The sequence below is a fragment of the Cetorhinus maximus genome, chromosome 22 (assembly GCF_964194155.1).
Source record: "Cetorhinus maximus chromosome 22, sCetMax3.hap1.1, whole genome shotgun sequence".
Lineage (NCBI taxonomy): Eukaryota > Metazoa > Chordata > Chondrichthyes > Lamniformes > Cetorhinidae > Cetorhinus > Cetorhinus maximus.
This window is the reverse complement of record NC_135900.1, coordinates 7007068-7028813: the sequence shown is the minus strand read 5'-3', so window position 1 is coordinate 7028813 and position 21746 is coordinate 7007068.

The window sequence follows — 21746 nt, the reverse complement described above, 5'->3', positions numbered from 1 at the left end:
GCTGTGGACTGGCTCTGGACTGCAAAAAGGCTGTTGTCTTCCTCCTTGAGCAGTTGGTCCTTCTCAAAAACCAAAAGCCACTTTTGAAACACAGTCTCAGGTATGGATTGTTTTGCAGAGCCATAAAACACATGTGACCCCTTTGTACATCCAGTTCATCTAGGTCAAGTGGTTTACATTATTTTTTTCAACTGCTTAATTCCCTCTCTTGTAAAAGGATGCTTTTTCCAGGAATAGCAGTCAGAGTACTGCATTAACCCTTTAAGGGACAGTGCCTTTTAAACACAAATTCTTCCAAATTAGTCCTTGAAGATGAACCATTTTCTGACAAAAGTCATTTGCTTTCAAGAGTCATGTTTTCCTGGGAGCAAAGGAGATCCACTTAAATTGCCTTTCATAAAAAAAAATCACAGTGGAAACAAAATAAACGACAATCAAATGAATGAGCTGGGGTGCCTTGTATCCCTTTATCCAGTGAGACTCCAATAAACCAGCAATATAAAAACACAAACTTTATTCTTTTCAGTAGCACTCATTAAATGTTCTTATTCCATGGTAAGTGCTGTCATTATTATCTCATTCATCAATGTAATTCATGGTGCAGGAAAGAGAAACTGGATTTAAGGTTACGATTCAGTAATGATGTAAACACAAGGGAGTTTTTTTAGCTGTGTGTCCTGACCAATAATTGTCAACCGCACCCTGAGTGAGTCCTATCTAGAAATCGTTCAGTGTTTTCCTGGTGGGGGTGGTGAATCTCGGATGCTAATTAGCTCGGTTGGTCTCCAGTCTGGACTCTAAACAGCTAACGTGTGAATCAGATTAGCGCCAGCGGCACAGGGTTCAATTCCAGGGTTCAATTGTTTGTTTTTTACAATAATTTATATAGATTTTTCTTTTCCCACCTATTTCCATTATTTTTAAATCTATATCTGTAATACCCTGTCAGTCTTTCCACCCCACCCCCACTAGAGCTGTACCTTGAGTGTCCTGCCTCCATTCTTAATTAGCACATTCTCTTAGATAATATCACCACCTTCAACACCTCTTTGTTCCTTTATCTGTGACATCTTTTGAATATCTGCTTCTATCACTGCTTGCTTGTCCCTACAACCATCCCCCTCCCCAACTTCTCTCCCCCCCCGCCACCTTAAACCAGCTTATATTTCACCCCTCTCCTATTTTTATTTAGTTCTGTTGAAGGGTCATGAGGACTCGAAACGTCAACTCTTTTCTTCTCCACCGATGCTGCCAGACCTGCTGAGTTTTTCCAGGTAATTCTGTTTCTGTTTTCAATTCCAGTTCTGGCTGAGGCAGAGTCAGGGCCTGCCTCTGTGCCCTACCCATGGTTAAAAAAAATTCACTGTCGCTGGGTCAAAGTCCTGGAACTCCCTCCCTAACAGCACTGTGTGGGTGTACCTACACCACATGTACTGCAGCGGTTCAAGAAGGCAGCTCACCACCACCTTCTCAAGGGCAACTAGGGATGGGCAATAAATGCTGGTCCAGCCAGTGAAGCCCACATCCCATGAATGAATAATAAAAAAACTTTACCATGGTTTGGCAAGAGAACTCAAGAAGAAGATGGTGCTGAGGCCTTCTTTTTGGACTCCAGCTGCCAGTTTGTGTAACGAAGGTGCTCCCATCAAATATAATGGAGTTAGATGGGAAAATTTCAAGATTTTGACCATGTTACGATGAAAGAATGGGCCAATCTATGACCCAGTTGGGATGGTTTATGACCTGATGGCAATGGTGTTTCCACATTTTTGGCAGTTTCTTGGGTTTTGAGACGTTCGGTCAGGGTAGCCACATAGCCCTGGAAATTTCCCCTCTTCAAGTATTTATCCAATACCCTTTTGGAAGTTAGTATTGAATCTCCTCCCACCACACTTTCAGGCAGTGCGTCCCAGATCACAACAACCCACTGTGTAAAAAAAGAAGAAAATTCTCCTCTTCTTCCCTCTGGTTTCTTTTGCCAGTTACCTTATATCTGCATCCTCTGATTACCAACTGTTCTGCCAGTGGAAACAGTTCCTCCTTAGTCACCTGATCAAAACTCATTAAGATTTTGAACACTGTATTGTACCTTTAAGACGATGAACATGTGTCTGTATACATCACTAAAAGGGAAATGATATTAGTATTGTGTGTCCCAGTTTTAGTTTCACTTTTGCTTTAGGTGGCAGAGCAGACAATACAGCTCCTAGTGCTTCCAAGCTCTACAACAATGTATGATTGTTCTTATATGCCTAGTCTTAATAAATGAACCCCCAACGTGTTTACCCAATCGGTGCCTTGTGTCATATACAGCAAATAAGCTCAAGGATAGATCATTATAAGAACACGACAAACACCCGCTCAACCTTGTACTATTCTAGTGAATCTCCTCGATACCTTCTCAAAATCCTCCACATCCTTCCTGAAGTGTGGTGCCCAGAAATGGACACAGCATTCCAGCTGATGCTTAAACACAGGGAGGCCCCTCCTCCTGTGTTTAAATACTGAAACCAGCATTCATTAATTGAATTTAAATTCCACCAGCTGCTGTGGTGGGATTTGAACCCATGTCCCCACAGCATGAGCTTGGGCCTCTGGGTTACTAGTTCAGTGACATTACCACTAGGCTACTGTCTTCCCTAAATGAGTATCAATTAAGGGGCCCAATGTCTAGCGTTGAAGCCACAACTTTCTAAGTTGAAGGTGAGAGTGCTGCCCATAGACTCAAGGCTGACAATGAGTTGGGGGTGAGGATTTTAATCTCTCCTCCCATGGTGAGGAGCTGAAGTGATCAGATTGGTTACTCAGTTTTACTTGAGGAGAGTGCGAGAGGAGGACCCTGGGACAAGCAGTCAGCAGCACCTAGAGGAGAGTGTGAGAGGAGGATCCTGAGTCAGGCAGTCAGCAGCACCTAACACCTAACATCACAGGAGAAATATAAGTTCATTTGTTGGTGAGAAACTGATGTTAGAGAGTATCATCAAGTAGCTGAGAATTAGAAAAGTACATTCTTTTTAAAAGAAGGGGCTACTTACATTTAAGTAAGAAATACAAGAAATAGGGAAATAAAGTTAAGTCGAGGCCAGGCAAAATTAAGTGCATAAGTAAACCAAAGTAAAATAAAGTTAATGCAAGGGAAGCAAATTGAAGCCATGGCAGTACAGCTCAGTTGTATGGAATGTGTGTCCTGTAATGTGTAGGAAGTTGTGGATGCTACCAGTGTCCTAGATGACCACATGTGCAGGAAGTGTCACCTGTTACAGAACCTTCAGCTCTGGGTTTCAAGCTCGAGCAGTGGCTGGAGTCACTGTGGCACATCCGTGAGACTGAGAGCCATGTGGATAGCACGTTCAGAGAGGTGGCCACACCACAGCTTAGGAGTCTGGAGGCAGAAAGGGAATAGGTGACTACCAGGCAGTCCAAGGAAATTAGGCAGATAGTGAAGGAGAGGCCCTGGGGTCCTGCTCACCAATTGGTTTTCTGTTTTGGAAACTGGTGAGGGCATTTGTTCCTCAGAGGTGTGCAGGCAGAGCCAAGTTTGTGGCACCACAGGCAGCTCTGCTGTACAGCAGGGGAGGAAGAAGATGGAAGAGCAGCAGTAATTGCGTTTCTCACGTGTCGGTGCAGACTCAATGGGCTGAAGGGCCTCTTCTGCACTGTGTGATTCTGTGACTAGGAGATTCAGTAGTTAAGGGAACAGACAGGCGTTTCTGTGGCTGTAAGCATGACTCTAGGAATGTACTCAACCTGTTTGGGTGTGTTATGAACACGCCTCCCTTGGCCATGAAATTGTGAAATGGTACTTGAACTTGCAACTTCTGGCTCAGAGACAGGGGCGCTACCCACTGCACCTCAGGACCTCCACCCAGTTAATACACAATGAAAAAGCTCTCTGGGATCAAACTATTCGAGCACATCTGCTACAATCCTTGGTAATTGATTGTGGTGACATATGAATTTAATGAATAGTTTACTCACATATACATTTTGAAAGCTATAGAATATTTACAGAGATAATCTAATAATGTTTTGTGAAATAAGATAAACTGTCAGCATATAACTTCATTAAACCAGTTTGTGGATCCTCCAGTTTAGAGTGGATTGTGAGCACTGATAACTGATCATTGCAGTGTGAATAATATGTGAAAAATTGTTAACTCCATCAGCTTAAATAATAAACTAAAAACTTATTAGATGGGTCTTGTTTATTTCAAAATGTTATAGTATAAAGAACAAGTTACTGGTAAACAATATTAATTTTTTTACATTACAATTCCCACAATCAAGAGCCACTCATCCCTAGTAACCAGGTTTCATACACTCCATATTCAAAACTTCAGCAACTTGTTGTGTCCATAGGACAGGAAAAGAAATCAAAACTGTATGTATCAAAAGTTTACTCTTTTTTGCTATTTTAAAATGGACTTCTGCTGAATCACAAGAGGGCTGCCATAGGTCACATGACTCAAGGTTTGCCATTTGTTCTGGAAGGTTCCAACAGACACTACAAGAACAAAAGAGCTCCACTGTCATCCTTGTGGGATCTCATACCCCACTGTAAGACCACATTATTATCACAAAACTAGATGACTAACAGATGAACTGACTCCCCCAGCCAGGACGATAACAACGACAGAGACGTTGAAACTCATTATGCCCCTAAGAAATGTGAGCAGCCACCATTTCGCTCCTAAGAGAAGCCATGGATTTTAGCCAGGAGGACCGAAGCCGCCTTTGAGGCTGCAATGAACTCATTAATGGGCCATGTCACGTGACCCCGTGCTTCGAGCCTTTTGGATCGTTTCAATATTACATCTCTAGCCTCACAGCTCAGGCCGCTGATTCGCCGACCGACTGCAAAGACCCCCAGCAGCTCCCAGCTGACCCATCCTTCAACTCCTCCAAGCCTGAGCGGTTATAAAAGTCCCTGACCATTGCCTGCCCAGCTGCCTCAGCACAGGAAGCCCAGCGTGCTGCAGCATCATTGGGTTCAAGGATTTTCATGTTGTTGTCTCCAATCAGGATCTCACCCGGACTGAACCCCGCCACGTAGGGAGCACCCTCTAGACTTTGGCTTCTCGGGCTTTGGGAACCACGTGGACTTAAATAATAAACTAAAAACTTATTAGATGGGTCTTGTTTATTTAAAAATGCTATCTATAAAGAACAAATTATTGGCAAACAATATTTAGCGTTTTAATTCATTTCTGTGGTTTCTTATTGTCGTTGCCCATAGTTCTAAATCTTCCTCTTTTCTATCCCTCTTACTCTGTATGTGTGTTTGTGTGCGTGTGAGAGAGAGAGAGAGAGAGAGACACTACACCTCACCCCACCCCCACTCCCCCCACCGGATATGAAGCTCTTTTAAAGCCAACCAAATAAACCAAATTAACAAAATGAGGGATAAAATAAAACGCAGCCCCTAAGTTAGGGTCACTGCAAAACCAAAGACAAAACTTAAAGGAAACTTACAACATCAAACCAAAATGTGATTAAGATAAAGCACCCCAGTCCCCGCGGTGCCCACCGGGCACGGAAGGCCTCGACGGTGCCGGTAGACACCGCGTGCTCCCTCTCCAGGGACACCCGGCTGCGAATGTAGCCGTGGAAGAGGGGCAGACAGTCGGGTGGGACTCCCCCCTCGATCGCCCGCTGCCTGGACCTGTTCATGGCCAACTTGGCCAGGCTCACTACCGGCTGTGAATGGGAACAAACTTACCTTCTGAGTTAATCATAACGTGAGTTTGCTGTGAGTGATCATTAAATTGGATCTCACCATTAAATTGGTTTGGAGAAACACGCCACAGCCTACTTTAAAAATAATTCAAAAACACCTCCCTGAACAGACAGGATAAAGAAGTTCAGTTTCTCTCTCTCTCTCCGGTTTGTAAGAAACTATTGAAATGAACAGCAATAAAGGAAGCTGAGGGAGGTGACACTGTGTGTCCCAGTAATAGCAGAAAGTCAATACGCAGACCTGGCTGCCCATGTATTGGGCTGAACTTTAACAGCCGTAGGGCGGTGGGCTGGGAAGCAGGAGGGCTGGACATGGGGTGGGGAAAGAGCTGGGAGGGGAGCCACGGCATTTTAGTAGCCACAGGAACGTCAGTGACCTGCCCTCCCACCAGTCGACCAACTGAGTCTCTTAAGTACCCGATGAAGGGCCACTTTCCACCCTCGATGGCATTTCGCCAGCATTGGGAGGGGCTGCTGCTGGGCGGGGCAACTGCCAAATAAACCCTGGTGGCCACCCAACAGGTTCCTTGGGGTAGTGTGGTCGGGGAGGGGGGTGGTATTGCCCATACCCTGTTAATAATTTCTTAATTGAATGTTGAATCATTTCTTTATTAAATGCCATTCTGGATTTCGTTTCCACTTGTCATTTCTGATCTCAACAACCCTCCGTGTAAATTAGCCCCTCCTAACCCGTCCACTTGTTCTCTTGATGATATTCTTAAATTGATGCATTCCATTTACTGATAGACTTGCCGGACTATCGGTTCAAAGAGATGGAAAATGCTGGAAAAGCTCAGCAGGTCTGGCAGCGTCTATAGAGAGGGGAGCGGAGTTAAGGTTTCAGAAGAAGAGTCACACGGACTCGAAACATTAACTCCGTTTCTCTCCCCACAGACACTGCCAGACCTGCCGAGTTTTTCCAGCATTTTTCCGTTTTTATTTCAGATTTCCAGCATCCGCAGTACCTCCCTTTTATCATGTTGATTTGAAGTATTGTTTAATCCCGGACCATGTGAAATATCATCAGGTAATGGGCTGTGGTCACCTGTTCTCAGTGCAACCCTGATTCAAGTGCAATAGTCAAAAGCAGCGGTTCACGATCAAAATTCTGGGTGACCAGTGAACTTGTCGATACAGTAAAGTTCCTGTGAAACCTCGCAAACAGCAAAAATCACAAGTGATGAACCCACTTTACGATGGGAGTCGATTAGATCAGTTCCAGCCATCCTAAAATTTTACATGTATAAAGGATGAAAGACAACAAAAACTATGGCCCGGACTTTCAGCGTCCGATCACGATGGGCATGTGATCGGTGGCAAGATCGGAGAACCTCGGGAGAAGGCCCGAGGCAACGTGAGTCCAGGAAGCAATTGTCCCCTCCCCCCCGTCAATGGCGGCCCACGTCTCCCTGTCCTCGAACATTGGGAACTTCATCTGATTATTGTGGTCACACGCCAGAATCAAGCCCCACCACCCCCACCGTCTAATTTAAAGCCCAGGGCGGCGTGATTTTATGACGGCGTGATGCACAGCTGCCTTTAAAAGGCGTGCGCCAGGCGACCTGAACTTTGAGGGGAACTCGGAGGGTGATTGCACACAACTTTGTGCAGCGCTCGCAATGATCCCAATGCAAGGAAGCGGTTTTGCAGAGTTCGGCGGGGTCGGGGGTTCACAGGCAGGTCTCCACAGCGGGTTCTTCGTGGCTGCCTTGTGGTGCCGGGGCAAAGGCAACAGTGCCGGAGAAGGGAGCCTCGGGGCAAGGGCAACAATGCCAGGGAGGAGGGAGCCTCTGGGTTAGGGCTACAATGCAAAGGGGGGTTCATGGTAACACAGACTGAAGTTTGAACACAAACACATGCCAGGCGGGGGGATGGGTGAGAAAACGGCCGGGCAAGTGCCAAAACATGTCAAAGATGAGCACTCTTCCACAGCTGAGAGTGTTTAGGTTGATCTCAATTGACATGATTGGAGTCAGGCTAGTCAAGCAATTGTGCCCACTCAAGCAGCACTAATTCCTGACAGTGCCAATAGTTGCTCCTCTACTGTCACCCACCGTGCGCACACTTCAAACATGAATGAGTGCTCTGGTGCTGCAGAAACATTGAGCGACTGGGTAAGCTTGAGGATCCTCTTGGGAAAGATGGTCATCGAACGCTGGTGGAGTGGTGCGCTCCTAGTCCCTCGCATTATGTTTAAGTTGACTTTGAGAAGTCTCCCTCATGGTCCAAGCAAACCACGAAGCTTTGGAGTGCAGGATAGGACAATGCCTGCGCCTGAGGTGAGAGTTCAGGATGCAGTCGAGTGGCCGAAGCTGTCGCTAGTCGGCCATGTGGTGCGGGGCGGTGCTGGGTGAGGTCATTGTGCGCATTAAACACTGGGCATCCACACGGTGGCCTGGGCTCTCTGGCATGCATTAAGCGGCCTTGAGAGGCAGATGCAGGTGATGACTTGACTAAGAGTGGTCCTTAGGAGACAATTGCTGACCCTTGCGTCTCTCTCTTTGACACTGCAGTGAGGAGACCATCAGGAACGTGGAGCCTATAGGCAGGGGAGAAGAAGGAGAAGAATGTGACAGAGACGCCTCGCTCATCAAAGGGAGGAGCAGAACCCTGAAGACTAAGGGGCAGCACAGGCTCCTTCGCATGCAGAGGATGAACCTCAGAGAGCCGTCGTTCATAAGTGCATCGCTAGACCCAGGGTCTATAGACAGCACATGTGCTACCTGCAAGTGAGCAAGAACCAGTGTCACTGACACCTACGCATGTCAAGGGAACTGGTCACACACATATGCCACCTTCTGCAGGATTTGGCACCACGGGGACTCGGAGGGCATCTACTGCCAGTGGCTGTTAGTTACCTCCGTACTCTATTTCTATGGCAGGGGGTCCTTCCAGGGCTCCATTAGGGACCTTTGTGGGATCTCACAAGCCCCCACTCACCAATGTATCCAGGAGGTCACGGGTGTCCTTTTTGCCATGGCACACACCTTTGTCAACTTGGGAAGAGGTCAGGTGAGCCAGGAAGCAAGAGCGCTGGGATTTGCTGAGATCCCTGGACTCTCACAGGTGCAGGGTGCCACTGACTACACTCATGAGGCTTTTAGGTCTCCATGGCCTCAAGCAGTCCAGTATATGAACAGCAAAGGCTTCCACTCCCTCAGCTGGTCTGCGATCATAACAAACGGGTCACGCAGGTTTGTGTAAGATACCCCGGAAGTGTCCATGACTCGTACATCCTCATCAGGTCTCAGATCCCCGAAATCTTCCAGGGCCCACACAGGATGCGGGATTGGCTCCCTGGGGACAAGGGCTACCCACAAAGGATGTGGCTGATGACGCCCGACCTCTGGAGAGAGAAGGTACAACAAAGCACATGCCGAAACCCGCGGTTTGGTTGAGCACTCCATGGCATCCTGAAAATGAGGTTCTGGTGCCTGGGCAGACCTGGCGGAGTACTCCAGCACACTCCCTGGAGGGTGTCACACATCACAGTGGCTTACTGCGCACTACACAACCTGCAGATGCAAAGGCGGGGAGGACCTGGATGCTGAGGAGATGCGAGAGCTGCATGTCTCCTCCGATGAGGAGGAAGTTGAAGGGGATGAGGGTAATGAGGCCCTGGATGGCAAGGGGGATGAGGCCATTGCACTGGCCAGACAAGACAGGGATACTCGTGAGACCCTCATCGCCACAAGATTCCAGGAGGATGATGAGATACATTGAGGACACTCCCGAGATCTTCACATTACAACTGGGAACCTCTGACACCTGTCTGGCTGAGGGCAGCGCACATACACTCTGTGAAGAGGCTCATATCATTGAGACGCTGCTGAGATACAGCGGTCACAAGGACTTTAAGACAAACTCATCCTTTGGCAGGTTTCATCACCTGCTCCCTTCAGCACCACCTTCACCTGTCAGGAATGGTGACGAGATGTAGGGAGGGGGGGAGGTGCCATCTTGGCCTCGTCCAGAGGACCCCAGCATCGCCGATGCCAGTTTTCAGCCAATTCGATTCACTCCACGTGATATCAAGAAATGGCTGAAGGCACTGGATACTGCAAAGGCTATGGGCCCTAACAATACTCAAGCAATAGTACTGAAGACTTGTGCTCCAGAGCTTGCTGTGCCCCTAGCCAAGCTGTTCCAGTACAGCTACAACACAGGCATCTAGCCGGCTATGTGGAAAATTTCCCAGGTATGTCCTGTACACAAAAAGCAGGATAAATCCAACCCAGCCAGTTACTGCCTCATCAGTCCACTCTTAATCATCAGTAAAATAATGGAAGGGGTCATCAACAGTGCTATCAAGCGGCTCTTGCTTAGCAATAACCTGCTCACTGAAGCCCAGTTTGGGTTCCACCAGGGCCACTCAGCTCCTGACCTCATTACAGCCTTGGTTCAAACATGGACAAAAGAGCTGAACTCCCGAGGTGAGGTGAGAGTGACTGCCCTTGACATCAAGGCAGCATTTGACAGAGTGTGGCATCAAGGAGCCTAAGCAAAACTGGGGTCAATGGGAATCGGGGGGAAAACTCTCCGCTGGTTGGAGCCATACCTAGTACAAAGGAAGGTGGTTGTGGTTATTAGAGGTCAGTCATCTCAGCTCCAGGACATCACTGCAGGAGTTCCTCAGGGTAGTGTCCTCGGCCCAACAATCTCCATCTACTTCATCAATGACTTTCTTTCCATCATAAGGTCAGGAGTGGGGATGTTCGCTGATGATTGCACAATATTCAGCACCACTCACAACTCCTCAGATACTGAAGCAGTCCATGTCCAAATGCAGCAAGACCTGGACAATATCCAGGCTTGGGCTGACAAGTAGCAGTAACATTCGCACCACACAAGTGTCAGGCAATGACCATCTCCAACATGAGAGAATCCAACCATCGCCCCTTGACGTTCAATGGCATTGCCATCACTGAATCCCACACTATCAACATCCTGGGGTTACCATTGACCAGAAACTGAACTGGACTAGCCATATAAATACTGTGGCTACAAGACCAGGTCAGAGGCTAGGAATTGTGCAACGAGTAACTCACCTCCTGACACCCCAAAGCCTGTCCACCATCTACAAGGCACAAGTTAGGAGTGTGATGGAATACTCCCCATTTGCCTGCCTTGTCTAGCCAGTGCAATGGCCTCATCCCCCTCGCCTTCCAGGACCTCCCAAACCGGCAACCGCTACCATCTAGAAGGACAAGGGCAGCAGATAGATGGGAACACCACCACCTGGCAGTTCCCCTCCAAGCCACTCACCATCCTGACTTGGAAATATATCGTCGTTCCTTCACTGTCGCTGGGTCAAAATCCTGGAACACCCTTCCTAACAGCACTGTGGGTGTACCTACACCACATGGACTGCAGCGGTTCAAGAGGGCAGCTCACCACCACCTTCTCAAGGGTAATTAGGGATGGGCAATAAATGCTAGCCTAGCCAGCGATGCCCACATCCCGTGAATGAATTTTAAAAAGCCCTGCCTCTAAGGTGCTGAGAGCACACAGAGAACATCACAGAGACCAGTGACTCTTGGGAACAAGATTCTTGCAGCAAACAAAAGCCACATGGATGTACAGGCATCACTAATCAGGAGAGTGACTTTGAAGCAGGACAATTACTGTGCTCAAAAGGTTATGTTCTGCACAGGGGAGAGGCACTGGACTGTGATTCTGGCCTCCATTTTGCGCAGGAAGCAAGGTTTCACATCTGAGTGACACAAACACTGCTCATCATAAAAAGAAGCCATAGACAAGGAGACATTATTGGGAGTTTATTACAATGGTCAACATTAAGTACAAGTGATTAATGCCCGTGCCCACATTTTGCAACTACATCTTCTGCCGGCACCGTCGAGGCCCTCCATGCCCGGTGTTTTATCGACCCCTTTAATCACATTTTGGTTTGATGTTTGTAGGCTTCCTTTAAACTTTGTCCTTGGTTTAACAGTTACCCTAACTTAGGGGCTGTGTTTATTTTGTCCCCGATTTTGTTAATTTAGTTTATTTGGTTGACTCCGAAAGAGTTACATCTTCTTGGCTTTTCTAGTCCTGCTGCTACATCTTGGTCCACAGCGGAGATGGAGGCAGCCTGCTGACTGCTACACCCTGTTAGCCTGCGATGGCCTGGAGGGCTGAGACCTGGAGGACCCCGGCCTGCTTTTGTGGCCCTGGTGTGTGGCAGTGGCATCCTCCTCGGCCTGTAGAGCTTGAGCTGCTGGGATCACAGGAAGAAGGGATTTGGATGGGCTGGACGCTCCCGGTGACACCTGGGTGGATGGCCCCGGGCGTGCACCTGCTGATCCCCCTCCCTATGGGTGCCCGATGAGTGGAAAAGGCAGCTGGAGTGAGTTAGAGATACCTCGCCCCCTCCTTGTGATGAATGCGAACAATTGCCTCGGCGATGGAGTGCAGGTCCTGCAGCAGTGCCGGGCCGATGTCCTGGACCAAGTTTTCTACAGCAGCTGCGATCCTACCAGTGTTGACTTTGGTGTGTTGGCATGCTGGCGCTATCACCTCAGACTGAAGGCAAGGGACCCCTCCATCGTGCCTTGCAATTTGAAGAATGCAGCAGACACCCCTTCCTGATGTTCTCGAACTTGCCTTTGCAGATCCAGCAACTGTGACATGACCGAGTCCAGAGGCTCATCATCTGACTCGGACCCAGCAGATTTCTGGCCTCCAGCAGTCCTCCGAGTGCCGGACACCTGGGAAGTCCCTGCCTCCGCCTGCTGTGGATCACCAGATTGTGACCCCAAGACTATTCTAGAACTTCGGTTCCACCGAGGTGTGCGTCTCTGCGCTGCTGGAGGGTGTGGGTGAGCGCTGTGAAAGGTTTTCAATTTCGGTGTCTGTGGATTCCCCTTCCGTGCTGTCCTCAGGGCTGGAGTTGAGGGCCTGGCTCATGGATACCCCTCGGCTGCTTTTTAAAAAATTCATTCATGGGATGTGGGCTTCGCTGGCTAGACCAGCATTTATTACCCATCCCTAGATGCCCTTGAGAAGGTGGTGGTGAGCTGCCTTCTTGGTGTAGATGTGCCAGCGAAAGCAAGGAGAGATAATTAGTGCGTGACAGGGGACTGCGGAACAGGGGAACTAACTCACAGCATGGTTGTCTGATGGATGTTGCGCTGCTGGATCCTCACTTGGTTGAGCAGCGCTGACCTCACCGTCAGCACAGGAACGGTCCAGATCCTCGCCGGCCAGCTGGATGGCTCTATTTTCAAAGTCTGTGAGGACCTTGATATCAGGCATTCCTCCACCAGCCTGCGACCTCTCCCTTTTGTTGTGTGTCAGCTTGTCCTGCATGAATATAGACAGAGAGAGTGTAAGCAGGACACTTGCCAGGCCAGATGAGAAGGATGCCTGGCATGTGTGGGTGGTGAGTGGTGCCATGGATGGGATGAGGACACAATCCTCGGTGTGTGTGAGAGTGAATGGTGATGTCCCTTGAGCTGGCAGTGAGTGAGATCCCTGTGGAGGTGTGATGGGTTTGTGAGTTGAGAGTGATGAAAAGAGTGACTCACCCTGGCGGAATGGAGGAGATCATTCATCCTCTTTCGGCACTGGGTGGCTGCCCACTTTTGGAGGGTGTTAGTGCTGACCACCGCTGCCTCTGCCTCCCCTGCTGGATTAGTGACCTTGGATGAGGTTCTTTGCCCAGAGTGGAAGTAGAGGATATGGCAGCGGGGCCTCCACTGTGCCCAGTAGGCGCTCGAGGGAGGCGTCGCTAAATTTGGGTGCAGCATGTTTTCTCCCTTTGACAACCATCAATGCCCTCAGCAACTTCCTGTCACCTGAAGAATGCTAGCTCTGTGCAGGGGCGGCCTTTAAATATGGTACCAGGTTTACTGAGGAGACGGCGGGAAGGGAGAATCAGAGGCCCCCCCACCAACGATCCGACTAAAACCCGTGCCTCTTTATTTTTTAAACGCAGTGGCGCGTGATATGGTAGAAAAAGCCACCATTGCCATCAGCAGGTCACACGCTGATTCCCCCACCCGATATCGGGCTTTGCTGATTTCTGGGACAATCCCGCCCTACGTTTTTCATAAATTTAAAGAAATTGACTGGAGAAATCGCTTAAGAAAACAAAGGAAAATGTAAAATTTGTCATATTCACGGCACGTTACTTGAGAGCGGAGGTGGACTGTGATCAGGAATTAAATCACAGCAGAAAGGGACACTCAGGGGTCAACAATGGCAGACGAGGCACGTGCAGTGAGCGCTTGGCACTGCAAGAAATACATCACGGACACCTTCCCCTTTTTAAAACTTTATTTAGGTGGGTTTTTTTTTCTTTTCCTCGGCATTTTCTAAAGATGACTTCTATTTTTTTTATTTTTAAAATTGTGGGTAAGTGAATTTGGGCCCACAATGGGGTGAAGCGGTGACCAAAGGCTTCTGCGCGGATAAGCAAATTCGCCGAAGAAGATGTTGTGAACCGCGTGACGTTAATATAATAAAATCACAGGGAAAGGGGGGGGGCGACGTAACTTGGACAGGGTGTAGAATGAACGTAAGAACATAAGAACGAGGAGCAGGAGTAGGCCATTCAGCCCCTCGAGCCTGCCCCGCCATTCAAGACGATCGCGGCTGATCTCATTTCGGCCTCAACTCCAATTTCCCGCCCTCTCCCCATCAACTCTCGACCCGTTACTAATTTAAAATCTATCTCCTCCTTAAGTTTATTCAGCGTCCCGGCATCCACTGCACTCTGACGTAGTGAATTCCACAGATTCATGACCCTTTGAGAAAAGTAATTCCTCCTCATCTCTGATTTAAATCTACCCACCCCTTAGCCTAAAACTACAGACTCTCGGGGGCTGCAAAGCGATGGTGAATCAGGAGGGCGTAAACCAGCCGGGTGTAAATCGAGGGATGGTTATAAATCCCAGGGAGGGGGGCAAATCCGAGGGTATGATTCAGGCGGGTGCAAAGGAGGCCAATCCTTCCTTTTTCATGCCAGGATGCTGGGGTTAGAATGATCCCCCCTCTGGATACACACGTTAGCGAGTCAGCAATTTGTTTGGAGACACCAGATTCAGAGTTCATCCGACTGCAGTAAGATACCAAACACCATCTGTTTCCCGCCTCAACAACCAAGCAAGGCATAAAGAGGCTCCCGATGGCGAGTAATCAGTTGGTTAATGATGTGACTTGCTGCAGCCTACAGGTCGGAGCGGAGAAACGTTTGGTGCCAATGGAATCACTGGGAGGCGAGAGTAAATTGTGTGCAAATTGCTTGGACTCAATTTAGTTTCAGTGCCAGAGGATAGAGTTGGAAGTTTAATGCTGGATCAGAGTTAGAGGGGAGTGGGTTAAACTTATCAAAACGCTTTGCAATTTCCAGGCAGAAGCTCAGTTGAAAAGGCTACCAGTGTCACAGCAGTCTATCATTATAATGCATTCAGTCACAGATTAAACGCTACTTATAATCAATGGGCAATGTGGTAACTTGTGCAGAACGTAACAATCTGCAAGACTAGGGGCCCAAGAAAAGCTCCCAAAACTTTCACCCACATCCTTAACCCACACACATAGAATTCTAGAGTGGTTGCAGTACAGAAGGAGGCCATTCGGCCCACTGTGTCTGTGCTGTGCCACATAGCGCCCAGTCTTATTGATGTAGTACAAAGGTGAGCCTGTTCTTGTGTTTGCTGTGGCTCGGTGCATAACACCCCCTACCCCTGAGTCACGATGGTGGGTTCAAGTCCCACTCCAGGACTTGTGCACAAAAATCAAGGTCGACGCTCCAGCGCGGCTCTGAGGGAGTGCTGCACTGTTGGAGGTGCTGTCTTTCAGGTGAGATGTTAAAGTGAGAGTCCTTCTGCCCTCCTGTTTCAAAGAAGAGCAGGTGTGTCTTGACCAATATCTATCCCTCAATCAACATTACAAAAAAATAGAATATCTGGTCATTATCACATTGCTGCGTGTGGGAGCTTGCTGTATGTAAATTGGCTGCCAGGTTTTCTACATTACAATAGTGACTATACTTGAAAAGCACTTTGTAAGGGGCTGTAAAGTGCTTTGTAATGTCCGGTGATCATGAAAGGCACTATATAAATGCAAGCCTTCCTTGACTTTTGAAAAGGAAAGGAACATAGGGAATGGGAGCAGGAGTAGGCCACTCGGCCCATCGTGCCTGGCATTCAAGCAGATCATGGCTGATCATCTAGCTCCTTTCCCCCCACTATCTCCATTCGTCATTAATATCTAGAAATCTATCGATTTCTGTCTTGAACATGCTCAATGATCGAGCTTCACGGCTCTCTGGGGTAAAGAATTCCAAAGATGTGCCACCCTCTGAGTGAAGAAATTCATCCTCATCGCAGTCTTAAACAGCCTGCCCTTTATTCTCGGACTGTGTCTCCCCCTGGTTCTAGACTCACCGGCCGGGGGAAACGTCCTATCCGCATCGACCCTGTTACCCCCTGTAAGAATCTTGTAAGTCTCTGAAAGACGTTCACTGTCACAACAACAAGGCAGATAAAACAATTTAACCGACAAAGGTAAAATCCTGGGCTGGCAGTTCACCAACTGTGGTTCGCTCGCTACCCCCAATGGGGGCACAGAAACAGCATTTGGGGGGGTCACGAGGTCCCCTTCCCCACCGAAGCAGCAATGGCGACTGTGGAGAAGGGACTCTGGTGCGACAGCCCTGGGCTCACTAGATTAATACAACCAAACAGCGAGGGGAAGATGGCCCAGAGCATCCTTTAACCTTAGGAAGCACTTGTAGTGACAAGTGTCAGGCAGGCCCGGGATGTCTGAGCACTGACTTGGAGCAGGTAGAGGCCAGCAAGTGGGAAAAGCAAGTGGGAAAAGCAGGAGGTCACAGCGGCTGAGCTGGGAAGGTGAACGGCGACAAGAAACTTTACTGTGTTTCCGTTTCTGTTACACAGACTCCTCACCCCCTGCGCTGGTGACTCTGCTGCACAGGCACCGGCAACTGGGCCTAATGGGTGGGGTGGGTGGGGAGGGGGGAGGGGCACAGTCGACGGGGAGAGTTGTTGTTGGAGGAAGAGAATTTGCTTACTCGGTGTGTGTGTGTGTGTGTGCGTGGTGGGGGGGGAGGGGCTGGTTACAGTGTATGTTTGGGTGGGGGGGGCTGATTACAGTGTGTATTTGGGGGGGGCTGGTTACAGTGTCTGTTTGGGGGGCTGTTTACAGGGTGTGTTTGGGGGGGCTGATTACAGTGTGTGTTTGGGGGGCTGATTACAGTGTGTGTTTGGGGGGGCTAATTACAGTGTGTGTTTGGGGGGGCTGATTACAGTGTGTGTTTGGGGGGGGCTGATTACAGTGTGTGTTTGGGGGGGCTGGTTACAGTGTGTGTTTGGGGGGGCTGATTACAGTGTGTATTTGGGGGGGCTGATTACAGTGTGTGTTTAAGCGGCTGATTACAGTGTGTGTTTGGGGGGGCTGATTACAGTGTGTGTTTGGGGGGGGCTGATTACAGTGTGTGTTTGGGGGGGGCTGATTACAGTGTGTGTTTGGGGGGGCTGATTACAGTGTGTGTTTAAGCGGCTGATTACAGTGTGTGTTTGGGGGGGCTGATTACAGTGTGTGTTTGGGGGGGGCTGATTACAGTGTGTGTTTGGGGGGGGCTGATTACAGTGTGTGTTGTGGGGGCTGATTACAGTGTGTGTTTGGGGGGCTGATTACAGTGTGTATTTGTGGGGCTGATTACAGTGTGTGTTTGGGGGGCTGATTACAGTGTGTATTTGGGGGGCTGATTACAGTGTGTGTTTGGAGGGGCTGATTACAGTGTGTGTTTGGGGGGCTGATTACACTGTGTGTTTGGGGGGGTGCTGATTACAGTGTGTTTTTGGGGGGGCTGATTACAGTGTGTGTTTGGGGGGCTGATTACAGTGTGTGTTTGGGGGGCTGATTACAGTGTGTGTTTGGGGGGGCTGATTACAGTGTGTGTTTGGGGGGGCTGATTACAGTGTGTGTTTGGGGGGATGATTACAGTGTGTGTTTGGGGGGCTGATTACAGTGTGTATTTGTGGGGCTGATTACAGTGTGTGTTTGGGGGGCTGATTACAGTGTGTATTTGGGGGGCTGATTACAGTGTGTGTTTGGAGGGGCTGATTACAGTGTGTGTTTGGGGGGCTGATTACACTGTGTGTTTGGGGGGGTGCTGATTACAGTGTGTTTTTGGGGGGGCTGATTACAGTGTGTGTTTGGGGGGCTGATTACAGTGTGTGTTTGGGGGGCTGATTACAGTGTGTGTTTGGGGGGGCTGATTACAGTGTGTGTTTGGGGGGGTGCTGATTACAGTGTGTTTTTGGGGGGGCTGATTACAGTGTGTGTTTGGGGGGCTGATTACAGTGTGTGTTTGGGGGGGTGCTGATTACAGTGTGTGTTTGGGGGGCTGATTACAGTGTGTGTTTGGGGGGCTGATTACAGTGTGTGTTTGGGGGGGACTGATTACAGTGTGTGTTTGGGGGGGTACTGATTACAGTGTGTTTTTTGGGGGGGCTGATTACAGTGTGTGTTTGGGGGGCTGATTACAGTGTGTATTTGGGGGGCTGATTACAGTGTGTGTTTGGGGGGGCTGATTACAGTGCATATGTGGGGGGATTGTTTACAGTGTGTGTTGTGGGGGCTGATTACAGTGTGTGTTTGGGGGGCTGGTTACAGTGTGTATTTGGGGGGCTGATTACAGGGTGTGTTTGGGGGTGTGGATTACAGTGTGTGTTTGGGGGGCTGATTACAGTGTGTGTTTGGGGGGCTGGTTACATTGTGTATTTGGGGGGCTGATTACAGGGTGTGTTTGGGGGAGTGGATTACAGTGTGTGTTTGGGGGGGCTGATTACAGTGTGTGTTTGGGGGGCTGATTACAGTGTGTGTTTGGGGGGCTGACTACAGTGTGTGTTTGGGTGGGGCTGATTACGGTGTGTGTTTGGGGGGGGCTGATTACAGTTTGTGTTTGGGGGGGCTGATTACAGTGTGTGGGCGGGGGGAAGGGGCTGATTACATTGTGTGGTTGGGGGGCTGATTACAGTGTGTGTTTGGGGGGGCTGATTACAGTGTGTGTTTGGGGGGCTGATTACAGTGTGTGTTTGGGGGGCTGATTACAGTGTGTGTTTGGGGGGCTGATTACAGTGTGTGTTTGGGGGGCTGATTACAGTGTGTGTTTGGGGGGCTGATTTCAGTGTGTGTTTGGGGGGGCTGATTACAATGTGTGTTTGGGGGGCTGATTACAGTGCATATGTGGGGGGATTGATTACAGTGTGTGTTGTGGGGGCTGATTACAGTGTGTGTTTGGGGGGCTGGTTACAGTGTGTATTTGGGGGGCTGATTACAGGGTGTGTTTGGGGGTGTGGATTACAGTGTGTGTTTGGGGGGACTGATTATAGGGTGTGTTTGGGGGGGTGGATTACAGTGTGTTTGGGGGGCTGATTACAGTGTGTGTTTGGGGGGCTGATTACAGTGTGTGTTTGGGGGGCTGATTACAGTGTGTATTTGGGGGGCTGATTACATTGTGTGTTTGGGGGGGCTGATTACAGTGTGTTTTTGGGGGGCTGATTGCAGTGTGTATTTGGGGGGCTGATTACAGTGTGTGTTTGGGGGGGCTGATTACAATGTGTGTTTAGGGGGCTGATTACAGTGTGTATTTGGGGGGATTGATTACAGTGTGTGTTTGGGGGGCTGATTACAGTGTGTGTTTGGGGGGCTGATTACAGTGTGTATTTGGGGGGCTGATTACAGTGTGTATTTGGGGGGCTGATTACAGTGTGTGTTTGGGGGGGCTGATTACAGTGTGTATTTGGGGGGCTGATTACAGTGTGTGTTTGGGGGGGCTGATTACAATGTGTGTTTGGGGGGCTGATTACAGTGCATATGTGGGGGGATTGATTACAGTGTGCGTTGTGGGGGCTGATTACAGTGTGTATTTGGGGGGCTGATTACAGGGTGTGGTTGGGGGTGTGGATTACAGTGTGTGTTTGGGGGGGCTGATTATAGGGTGTGTTTGGGGGGGCTGATTACAGTGTGTGTTTGAGGGGCTGATTACAGTGTGTGTTTGGGGGGGCTGATTACAGTGTGTGCTTGGGGGGGGCTGATTACAGTGTGTGTTTGGGGGGTCTGATTACAGTGTGTGTTTGGGGGGGCTGATTACAGTGTGTGTTTGGGGGGCGTGGATTACAGTGTGTGTTTGGGGGGGGCTGATTACAGTGTGTATTTGGGGGGCTGATTACAGTGTGTGTTTGGGGGGCTGATTACAGTGTGTGTTTGGGGGGCTGATTACAGTGTGTGTTTGGGGGGCTGATTACAGTGTGTATTTGGGGAGCTGATTACAGGGTGTGTTATGGGGCTGATTACAGTGTGTATTTGGGGGGCTGATTACAGGGTGTGTTATGGGGCTGATTACAGTGCGTATTTGGGGGGCTGATTACGGTGTGTGTTTGGGGGGCTGATTACAGTGTGTGTTTGGGGGGCTGATTACGGTGTGTGTTTGGGGGGCTGATTACAGTGTGTATTTGGGGGGCTGATTACAGTGTGTGTTTGGGGGGCTGATTACAGTGTGTGTTTGGGGGGCTGATTACAGTGTGTGTTTGGGGGGCTGATTACAGTGCGTATTTGGGGGGCTGATTACGGTGTGTGTTTGGGGGGCTGATTACAGTGTGTGTTAGGGGTTTCTGATTACAGTGTGTGTTATGGGGCTGATTACAGTGTGTGTTTGGAGGGGGTGGTTACAGTGTGTGTTTGGGGGGGCTGATTACAGTGTGTGTTTGGGGGGCTGATTACAGTGTGAGTTTGGGGCGGCTGATTACAGTGTGTGTTTCGGGGGCTGATTACAGTGTGTGTTTGGGGGGTTGATTACAGTGTGTATTTGGGGGGCTGATTACAGTGTGTGTTTGGGGGGGGCTGATTACAGTGTGTGTTTGGGGGGGGCTGATTACAGTGTATATTTGGGGGGCTGATTAAAGTGTGTATTTGGGGGGCTGATTACAGTGTGCATTTGGGAGGGCTGATTACAGTGTGTGTTTGGGGGGAGCTGATTGCAGTGTGTGTTTGGGGGGCTGATTACAGTGTGTGTTTGGGGGGGCTGATTACAGTGTGTGTTTGGGGGGGCTGGTTACAGTGTGTATTTGGGGGGTTGATTACAGGGTGTGTTTGGGGGGCTGATTACAGTGTGTGTTTGGGGTGTTGATTACAGTGTGTGTTATGGGGCTGATTACAGTGTGTGTTTGGGGGGCTGATTACAGTGTGTGTTTGGGGGGAGCTGATTACAGTGTGTGTTATGGGGCTGATTACAGTGTGTGTTTGGGGGGGCTGATTATAGGGTGTGTTTTGGGGGGTTGATTACAGTGTGTGTTATGGGGCTGATTACAGTGTGTGTTTGGGGGGCTGATTACAGTGTGTGTTTGGGGGGGCTGATTACAGTGTGTATTTGGGGGGCTGATTACAGGGTGTGTTTGGGAGGCTGATTACAGTGTGTGTTTGGGGGGTTGATTACAGTGTGTGTTATGGGGCTGATTACAGTGTGTGTTTGGGGGGGCTGATTACAGTGTGTGTTTGGGGGGTTGATTACAGTGTGTATTTGGGAGGGCTGATTACAGTGTGTGTTTGGGGGGGGCTGATTACAGTGTGTGTTATGAGGCTGATTACAGTGTGTGTTATGGGGCTGATTACAGTGTGTGTTATGGGGCTGATTACAGTGTGTGTTATGGGGCTGATTACAGTGTGTGTTGTGGGGCTTATTACAGTGTGAATTTGGGGCGGCTGATTACAGTGTGTGTTTGGGGGGCTAATTACAGTGTGTGTTTGTGGGGCTGATTACAGTGTGTATTGTGGGGCTGATTACAGTGTGTGTTTGGGGGGCTGATTACAGTGTGTGTTTGGGGGTGCTGATTACAGTGTGTGTTTGGGGGGCTGATTACAGTGTGTGTTTGGGGGGGCTGATTACAGTGTGTATTTGGGGGGGGGGGCGCTGATTACATTGTGTGTTTGGGGGGGCTGATTACAGTGTGTGTTTGGTGGGGCTGATTACAGTGTGT